The sequence below is a fragment of the Hippopotamus amphibius genome, chromosome 4 (genome assembly GCF_030028045.1).
Source record: "Hippopotamus amphibius kiboko isolate mHipAmp2 chromosome 4, mHipAmp2.hap2, whole genome shotgun sequence".
NCBI classification, from domain to species: domain Eukaryota; kingdom Metazoa; phylum Chordata; class Mammalia; order Artiodactyla; family Hippopotamidae; genus Hippopotamus; species Hippopotamus amphibius.
Window position 1 is genome coordinate 56,067,729 of NC_080189.1, and position 9,887 is coordinate 56,077,615.

The 9,887-nt window shown below is 43.0% G+C and overlaps 1 pseudogene; it reads right to left on the reverse strand.

Moving 5' to 3' along the window:
* Window positions 1-613: 613 nt before the first annotated feature.
* On the reverse strand, window positions 614-5,690 carry LOC130851875 (magnesium transporter NIPA2-like; annotated as a pseudogene).
* Window positions 5,691-9,887: the final 4,197 nt, after the last annotated feature.

Genomic DNA, 9,887 nt, shown 5'->3' on the forward strand with positions numbered 1-9,887 from the left:
GTGCTGCCCTTTCTCCAAACAATTTCAAAATTTCTCTTTGGCAGAGTAGTCTCTGAGCCAAAAGGAAAATCTGTCTCTTCATTATAGTTATAAATCATCCAAAATGTTATTACAAAGTTTTATAACCCATTCTATCTACCAGGCCTGGTTCCACATCACTACAGACTATTTCCAAAAATTCCCCAAATTAATTCCCCCAAACAAAAATTCGCAGGAATATTTTGAAAAAAATTCTACTCTTACTAGTCTGGTAGGTTGCTTGACCAATACCCCAATGCAGGGACATATCTTTTTATTTTCAACAATAAAGAAATGGGGAATTATATCTTTTACATTTAAAACTGTCATTAATAGGTTAGTTCTTCCTGGAGGATCCAAGATTAAAATGCATATACAATAATATAATGTTAATAAAAATAGAACATACTAAGGTCATTTTAGTTAACTGTCATAATTTAAATATTAGAAAATTAATTTCTCTTGATCCAAATTAGTGAAATCTTAAAAAAGATTGTCTCTAGAGAATATCATTTAAGAGGACAATGTCATTTTCACACATTCTGAAATTCTAACTCATTTTGCAGTAGAATAACATTTTAATTAAATTTGTTTCTCAGAAACCTGTCAGCTATCCATTTCTTTGGGAGATACTTTCACCAGTTAGCTGTTCAGTTTCCCAGGTTAAGCTTTGTTCATTACTATTAAGACTATTAGAGATATTAAGAATATTAGAGAGATTACATTCATTGCTTTTTCCTCTTACCAGAAAGATACAGGCTGTCTTGCTGGACTAAATAGATATCTTTAAAGGCATGCAATCACAACATCCCCACACAATTTCAAGGAAGCTACTCAAAATACCTATGATGTCATCAACAGGCATATCTTACCTCTCCTTAAAAAGAAGAGATGAGCAAGTTAAAACTGAAGCTATAAAGACTGTGTAATCCATTTGCATTACTGTAGAAGGGTTCGATATGTCCAGGCCCCTGTTTAGATAACTAATCTGTGTGCTTACACAGACTATGAGGCTTAGCAGCAGAATCCAGGCCAAGGGATGTCTCAGCTGAGGCTTTTCAGCAGAAAGTTCTTTAAAGCAATGCCCAGGCCTTTAACATAGCTGACTAAAAGCACTCCACTCAAGGAATAACAAGAATGTTTGCTTTTGTGGTGAGTTCCTAGCAAAGATTAATATCAAGACTACAATGACCACAAGTATTGCAAAACCCACAAAATGTGGATCACCTAGCTCACAAGACATTTTATTTAAGGTCTCTATGTTCTCTTCTTTTGGAACACAAATGACTGTAACTGAAGATCTTAACAAGGACTCTGAGAGGTCCTAATGGAGGCCCTCAGGGACTGGTCCGAATGCCTAAGCAGTGAACATGGCTACCTCGCCAGCTCCCGTGGAGAGCAGGCCAGCCACCACAATCATTCTTTCGGATCTGCACGACCACTTTGACCTGCTCTCATGGAGTCTGTTCTGGTAAGTTGCAGGAGACCTTGTTTTTGTTGGTTTTATTTCGAAATGCAATTTTCCCCAATAAAAATACTGGAGCTCATAGACAATCCCAGACTAACATAAAACTCACATAACCCAGGCTTCTGGATGTAGCGTCTGCTCCTGAAGAAGTGCCCATCAATCACATCAGCCACAGAAGAACAGAAACTGTTGGTATTGGAGCAAGTGTGATTCAGTGTTCAAATCGCAGATTTTTCACATCCCCATACAGGCTCAGAGGCTACTTAGCCCCCTCGTTCCCTGCCCCCTCCCCGTTCCTCTGCCTTCATCGATGTCCAGCGGGAAGTGGGCACAGCCAGGGCTATAGCTGGCCTCCTCTCCATCGGGAAGTGACAAGTTGTACCTCCCCAGGATGATCCCCGGCCAACTTTGCTACTGCTGCTAGGATGAGATCGTGTCCTAGTGGTACCTAATTCTGGGCTATGTAATAATAGAGTCTGTAGCTATATATCTTGTGTTCAAAATAAACATACCACTGGCTCTAAAGCTCAGCTTAAAAGGTGAAGGGATCCCATCAAGCATGTAGCATCTCAAACTGATTAATTAAAAGGTGGCCTGAACTTGTATATTTGTGCCTATAATTCAGTCGACCCAGTGAGACCTGATTTTAGTATGCTTAGGCCAAAAAATCCCAACCCAGGAGATGCTAAAGGAAGAAGCATCACAGAATGCCAGCTTCTTCACAACTACCCTTTCAGAGTTGTTAATTTCCAATTTTAAGTATAAGGAAATAAGGGCCACTAGTTATTTTGCTTGAGTATCTATGCTCTGATAAATGGCTAGCCAAATTGTCAGCCTTTTCCTTTTCCATCTCCATTCTATAACTTCCTCAGGTAATACTTGGTGCCAGCCCATGAAAGAAAGTTGTCTCTGAGATGAAAACCAAAAAACCTTCATGAGAATCTCCTCCACCCAGAAATACTTCTACGCAGAATTTAAAGGAGATCATTTGTTTCTACTTGTTTTACTAATGACTTGTCTCCCCACCCCATCTCCCTTTTTTCTGTGGTCAGCACAAGCCCTCTACATGCTTCACCCTCAGACACAGCCTGAAGGGCCCATGTCCCTGAATGATGGGATAGCTCAGCATCCACTCTATTGAACCCCTGGCCTTTTCTTGTCAGGGAAGTGGCAGGGAAAAGCTTCGGGCCACGTACCTGCATGGAAAAGGGAGGGACCTTTTGCTGACACTGCTCTCTCACAGCTTGTCCTTGCAAAATGAAGCTTGCTGTGTTACTAATCCAGAAAGGCAGCTGGAATTTTTGTCTATCTGCTGTCAAATGCACTGCTAATGTCTTGTTGGATTATATGACAATAGTGAAATAAACCCTTTAATGACTTATCTCAACCACACAACAGATAGCAGAATGAAGCAAGGTAGTCTAGGTAACAATCCAGAGGGAAGCAAGAGGACTGGGTTCATGAGCCACATTTAGGGAAAGGATTGCATCTGGTTTGCTGCCTGGTTCACCATGTGGTCCCTATTGAGGGACCTTGTAGGAGTGTGAACCAAGTATATTCCACCCAGTAGGATTGACTTTCTCAGTTGATTTCTTTATTTTCTATGTAAAACATACCTCTAAGGAAATAATCTTCATTACTTGCCATCACTGAGAAAGCCTGTCTCCATAATCAATTCTTTTTCTCAGCGTGATCCTCTAGGGTGAAGGGAGGGGTGGGGGAGGCAGGTGAAGAAGGCAGTATTTTCCTCTCACTTTGTCTCTCCCAAGGAACCTAGGAGAGAGACCTGAACATACTGTTCATTTAATGATGACCTCTATGACCTCTTTACCCAACAGAGCTAACCTGGGTCATCACTCTCAAAACGGACTTCGTGAGAAGGACACAGTTCTGAGCTTGTAGATGGAAATCCTGGGTTCAAATCCAGACTCTGATTTTGCCAACCATGTGAACTCTCTGGACTTCATGTCCTTATTCATAAACTGCAGGGTTTCTAACCCACTCAGAGAGTAAGAGTCAAGTGAGGTGAGGGATATGATAGCACTTCATATGTGGGAAAAGAGATGTAAAAACATAAGGCTTTTATTACCACCCACGAGTCTAAGGTTTCTCCTATCTGGCTGATTGTCAGAGGTACCTGGAAGCTTATTGAGAGTATAGACTTCTGGGCCCCTACCCAGACCTACTGAACTGTAATCTCTGGGGGTAAGGGCTGGAAATGTGTACTTTTAGAGCTTCCTGAGCAATTCTGATGCTCACTCAGGCTTGGGAATCACAGTGCCAGGGTTTGAACTTCTTAAAGTTGAGAACCGTGTATCTTAGTATTTTAAAACCTCCACACCTAGCACATGGTATTTATATAAGCAAATAGTGACCAAATATTCACCGTACAAATATTTACTGAGGGCATACTGTGTGCCAGGCACCGTGCTAGACACTAGGGAGACACACAGCACAATCCTGGCCTGTACTGAACTTAGGCTCTATGTGTTGGTGGTGTGGGTGTTAGACGCAGGTACAGTAGTTTCACTGTAATATGCCAGCTACTATCAGAGAGCATGAGCCATTGAAGGGTTTTCAGCAGTCCTTTGATATGGTCTGATGTCATTGAACTTGTCAGTCTTGCCTTTATATTTGATGCCTGAAAACATACTATTTCCAAGGCTTTGTTATGGGCAATATTTCTTGCAGAAAATAGTGAGAGCTTTAATGAAAACATTTTGTGGATTTTCCCGTCGGTCAGATTTCATGTTTCCTCCTAGTCAGTTTCCTTGGACTCATGCAGAATATTTTTATTTTTTTACACAAACAATATGTTGGGGGCAAATGCTAATGAAAATAGGAAGTCTAAACACGACAGGTGCAGAACAGGAGCTACCAAAGGACATGCCATGAAGGGGAGAATGAGAAAAGAGATCTTCTGGGAAGATGAATTTTCAAAGCATAAAGAGGTTGCAAAAGAAAAGTTAAAATTCCAATATCTGTCTTGGGATGTGAAGCACAGCAAAATGTTCTTGATTCAACCCAAACATGGCCAGTCGACCCCAGTGTCTGGCTGACCCTAACATAGCTGGCTGACCTGAGTTTTGCCCATCCCTTGAACCAAACTTGAACTCGCTGTAGGTCCTGAAGTCATTTGGAAGATCATTTGAAAATATTTTCCTCTCTTTGTCTCCTGTTTCGGACTAAGAATGCTCTGCGGAGAGCCATGTGGAACCACAGGGAAGAGAGCTCATTCTTTGTATATTTATACGTGCTTTTATGATGATTTCCTAGCAAGTGCTGGCCGGCAAAGGAATGATGAGCATTGAGAGACTCCTTGATTTGTGCAGGGTGTTGTGAACAAACACAGTTTCCCATCAAGGCATTATGCTTAGAGAGAAAGCATTGGATCCAAACTTAGAAGCCACAGTTCTGGGGTCTTGCTCTAAGTAAGCCATTCAAAACACGCTGCTGAAGGAAGGAGGGAGTGAATAAATGAAAGAATGCCAGCTAGGTCTGATTAAGACATTGCGCCAAACATGAGACTAAACTACAGCAACCACAGAAATCACGGATCAGGAGGTTCCCACATTGGGGGTGTAAATGTATCCCAGATGCCCAGCCAGAAGCGGAAACTTTAGATGTAGCCCCTGCTAGGTGTTCACAATCTGAGAAGCACTGAGCGATACATTTGGAACATCACAGGCCACTCATAGAAGGAGAGGTCTGGTATTGGATCCGCATCAGGGAGGGGTCAGAACTCTGGCTGAGCCTTGAAGGGTGAGGAGGGTTTGGATAGACAGAAGAGAGGGGAAGAATGTATCGTAAGTAACAGGCTGAGAAAAAGCACAGAAGTTCTTTAAATCATCATGATAATGTTTATGAGATAGCGAGCTGACTGAGATGACTAAAGGAGGTCCTGGGAGGTAGCTGGGGGAGCTGTTGGGCCTTGAAGTGGGCAAAGGAACAAGGACGTGGTATATAGTAGGAGCTCGAGAAGGAACAAGGCACCACTAGAGGCTCCTGAGTTGAAAAGCAATGTCCTCGGGGGACTTGTCTGGCAGGGTGGGTACCTCCCACCTACCCCCGGGTGACTCTTGCTCTTTTGCTCGGCTGCTGGGGTTGGATGGTAATCCAGTGAACGCTTCTGTTGCTCTCCCAGATCTGCAGACACGGGGGGCAGCCCCCTCACACACTCCCTTGTCTGAAAATTAACCAACATGATGGGAACTAGATCACACACGTTCCAAACAAACCAAGAGCTTCTTCCCTCTAATATGATTTGCCAGATGACAGATGATCCCGATACCTGTAATTACTTAGATACTTTAATTGACTTTCAGTGGCAGTAATAAGCAACTGGAGCTCAGGCTTGTAGAATTTCCTTCTTAATTGTGGCTGTTAAACTAGTCATTATAGGGATAAATAACACCCCACTCCATTTAAACCGCTTCCTCCGTGCATGTAAATTCGAGCGCAAGTGCCCCAGCTCTTGCAGGCCCGTAGGAGAGCTGTCTGGGGGCGGGGAGCCTGGTGGTGCACGGTTGAGAATGCTGCTCGGGCTGATTGGCTGCTTCATTTGCATTAGCAAGCCACACGCTTCCAACACTGACGTGCTTCCTAGTGCTTCTGCTTTAAAAGGCTGTGGAAAGGATAATTGACCGCAGCTTGTCAGCACGAGAGATTTATTGTCATTAGCGCAGCTCAGATGAATTATTTTAATATCATGGAATATAAAAAATGGCCAGCTAGTTTCCTTTCTCAGTAAGCTAAGAGGACTTAAAGAGCTTTTCACGCTTCAGTTCAGTTTGGATGTAAAGGAGGGAGGAAATCATACAGGGCCTGTGAGTGGGAGTAGAAGGCAGGGGTGGGACTAACTTGGCAGAGGTAAGAAAAGGTAGATTTCAAATTCCCAGATCAGATCCAAGTGAACAGAACTCTTCAGGGTTGCTTATTTTCAGGGTGGCATAAAAGCTAAATAGACATTCTTTTTTTAAGTTCCCAATATTGATTTCTAGTTTCCAGTGTTGTATTAATTTAGAAAATTCGGTTAAAACTTGTATTCTTTGTGTTTTGACCCAATTGTAGAGAAAAAGAACTAGAAACATAGCAAGGTAGATTTTAAAAATTTTAATACTCCATAGACACAAGGGAGTGTGGGAAACCTGAATTTTTTCACTCAGGGCCATGCTGATGTGGTCCCTTACGTGTTCTATTTTATTTTGTTTCTGAAACATCCATTCTTCTGAGGATTGTGTTAAAAAGAGCCAATTCCTGGGACTTCTGTGGTGGCGCAGTGGTTGAGAATCCGCCTGCCAATGCAGGGGACACGGGTTCAATCCCTGCTCTGGGAAGATCCCACATGCCGCGGAGCAACTAAGCCCATGTGCCACAACTACTGAGCCGGTGCTCTAGAGCTCGTGACCCACAACTATTGAGCCCATGTGCCACAACTGCTGAAGCCCGCGTGCCTAGAGCCAGTGCTCCGTGACAAGAGAAGCCACCGCAATGAGTAGCCTGTGCACTGCAGCGAAGAGTAGCCCCCGCTTGCCGCAACTAGAGAAAGCCCAGGTGCTGCAACAAAGACCCAACACAGCCAATAAATAAATAAATGAATAAATACATAAATTTATATATATATATATAAAAGAGCCAGTGCCAAAAAGAGTCAAAGAATGCCTAGAACTGGAGAAATTTATTTTTGTTTTGCTTCCCTATGATTCTTTTTGCAAACACATTTGCTTCCTGACTCTCAGAACCCAAGGCAAGCTGCCACTGGCAATTATCTCATTTTGATTGGGGGGAGCAGGGCTTTATTCCTGTCTGATCATTGAATTTAGACTTTCTTTGCAGTGTATCCCCTGCCTCCATTAAGATACAAACATGTGGGCCTGGTTCCTGTTGTTATTGTAACTAAAATGGAGCTAATCTCACTCATTTCTGTGTGGTTCAGCCCTGCAGGTGAATATCTGTGAATGATGTTGCCAGTTACTACTGCTTGATTGGCTGGTGGTAAATGCTATTTGTTCTTGCCCCTTTTTCTTTCTCAAACAGGTTGTAACATACCTGAGAGGTGAAAGTAACAGAACGTCTCTTTTGAAAGGAGGAGAGAAGGTCTGTAAAATCCAACAGGATATTTCCTTACTGCATATTTGATTGTTTCCCTTTCACCACTGAGTGACACAGCAACAACACAGAGTGAGATGAACATTTCACCAAATAACCTCATTAGGGGCTGTGTTGTTTAAAACACATAAACAACGGACACAATAAGCCCAAAGGCACTACAAGCCTTGGTCTCTCCTTGCACGGGCCGTCATGTTCCAGGTCTGAAGGCGAGTGGGCTGGACTTCTCAGGATCAGCGAGTGATGGAAATTCCAGAGCCTTGGGGCTGCAGGGTCTCTCCCGGACTTCTGGTTTCTAACATTTAGAGTGAGTTGTTGCTTCACCTACATGCCACCAATCTTGTGATGGCTCCTCTCCAAATTGCTTTGTGAGAATCATGACTTGAGTTTCCTAATTCCATTTTTAAAATTCAACTGGTGATGGGGGCAGCAGAGTCTCCAATCCCCTGGCTATCTGTCCAGACCTTGTGTGTTTGTGTGTCACGGAGAAAGACATCATATTTATATTTAAAGAAGAAAAGTCATGTAAAGAGGATAGAGTTAGGGTGGAGAGAGAGCTGAGAAAGTATATTCAGAGTTGTCGAAACCCAGTTATAAAATGCTTGCTTCCCCGATCCCTACCAGACGGTTACCAACGGAACTGCCTTTATCATTGCAAAATGTGTGTGAAATGATGGCAACCTTCATATGAGAAAAAAGAAAATAGCAAGAAATAGCACTGTACCTGACTAGGGTACATTAGCATGGGGATGTGTTGTTGTAGTCAGGGCTCCTTTCATGTTCTCCAACACAGATTGGATCCAGGCCTGACCAGGATGACAACATTTGCTCTGGAATGGATCACAATGTGTTCTTTTAAATAAAATCTGCATGCTCTGTCTCTGCTTGAGGTACAGCTTTAACTGGCCCATCATATGCCTGGTGGAGTGTCTGAGCTCAGGGCAGGTTGGAAATAAGGCAGCACATCAGATTGGAGATGCTTGCAGAAGTGTTGGGAGGAACGGACTGCTCATGCCTGTGGCCGAGAGTGTGCAAAATGGACTTACCCCATCTCCAGGACCAGGATGCAGGGGGAAAAGGGAACTTTTTTTTTGGTTTCCACATCTATCTATATACCTATCTATGTATCTATCTTCCAGTTTTATTGAGATATAATTGACATACAGCTCTGTATAAGTTTGTGTACAACATAATGATTTGACTTACATACACAATAAGTTCAGTGAACATCTATCATCTCATAAAGATACAAAATTAAAGAAATAGAAAAAATATATTTTTCCTTGTGATGAGAACTCATAGGATTTACTTTCTTAACAACTTCCATATATAACATACGGCAGTGTTAATTAGACTTATCCTATTGTACATTACATCCCTAGTACTTATCTTACAACTTTTAAATTTAAATTTAAATATGACAGCCTGCCACTCAAAAACAGGTTAACATCTCTCTCCAGGGACGGCTTGGCCCATATGACAGATTATAAGACATACTTGAAATTTGAGAGCGATGAGGAGAAAGAGGGAGAAAGAGAGGGAGGCAGGAGGAGGAGGTGGCGGGGAGAGAGAGGGAGAGAGAGAGAGAAAGAGAAAGAGAAAAGAGAGAAGAAGAAAATAAAGGCTGGATTTTGTTTCTGCACCTGCTTCATTTTTGCGATGGATGCTAAATAACCTGTACTGAACTTTTCACCTGGTTGTGTCCTAATGAGCAAGGGCACGTCTGGATCTGGTAGGCGTGTCATATGTAGGCATGCTTTCCTGGATGTCATCTGCCTTGCAGATCACACCCCTCTTCACGGTCACCTCCACGTCCCTGACAGCTCAGCTTGTCTTTCTGGCCATAGAGAGACCACCAATCACCAGCAGGCTGCCCATGAGTGTTGGGGAATGTGGGGGGGAGTGGGGGGGGTGGCGGCGAATAGTCAGTCCCTCGTGAGACAAGGCTGTGTGTGGAGCGGCGCTGTTGGGAAAGCGCCATGGTTTCCTCTAGTCTTCACCGCATCACTGCACCTGGGTGAGCACAGCGGGGTTTTCCGTAACTGTGCGTGGCCCCTGAGATTCTCGGTGTAGATTTTGATCGTGGAGGCTAAGACGTCAATTTGGCATTAATATTCGTATGTCCCCTGTTGTTATGGGCTTCCTCTCCCCTCCCCAAATTTAAATGGTTCTACTTTTATTCTCTTGCGGAGCAGTTTGTACAATGCAAAGAGGTATAAAGAAGTAAGTAAAAATAACCTTTACCTTACCACAAATAACTCCTTTAATACGTTGAAAACTGTCTTTCCAGATA